Below are 657 nucleotides of genomic sequence, written 5' to 3' on the forward strand. Positions count from 1 at the left end.
CGAAATGCTTCAAACTACCTACACTGGGGGTTTTCATTTATTGCTGGGGCAAGAATTCCACTCTGCAGCACGTCTGGGATCCTGGTGCGCCTGGGTTCTCTCCGGCGGGGATCAGAGGAATCGTTCCTCGATATCTCTATGCAGTGGGAGATGGCATTTGTTCTGTAACCTCGACTCTCGGCTCTTGCCTTGGGTTTGCTTTTCCCGGTTTGAGTGAGCTCTACTCTCAGGCTACAGCTCTTCCTCAGACTGGTGCAGTGAGAGCTCCCTCTCCTGTCCCAAGCCCCTGGAACCGCGGGACAGAGGGATGGAGATGGATAGATTAGGGCCTAGGGTATGAGGAGGATGGAGGAGCATCAGTGCTGGCACTGGGTTTTGGCTTGGAAAGCAGTTCCTGGGCAGCGCTCCGTGGAGTCCCTGAGCGCACAGAGGCTCAGTTACCGGGACTGGACGGTGCCAGGGGTGCCGTGCCCCGGTCCTGTTTCATGGGACCTTGGCTTTCACAGCTCTCCCATCTGTGGGGCTCAGGAGGAAGGCGAGGAGCTCGGGCAGCTCTCCCGGGGCTCTTTGGGCTCGGCAGCAGCGGCGCCGATGCCTCAGCAGCCCGGGGCAAGGCGAGCAGAGCCGGGCGGGCGGTGCTGCCAGGGGCGGGCTGAG

The sequence above is a fragment of the Corvus brachyrhynchos genome, unplaced genomic scaffold, assembly GCF_000691975.1.
Source record: "Corvus brachyrhynchos isolate BGI_N302 unplaced genomic scaffold, ASM69197v1 scaffold219, whole genome shotgun sequence".
Classification (NCBI taxonomy): Eukaryota; Metazoa; Chordata; class Aves; order Passeriformes; family Corvidae; genus Corvus; species Corvus brachyrhynchos.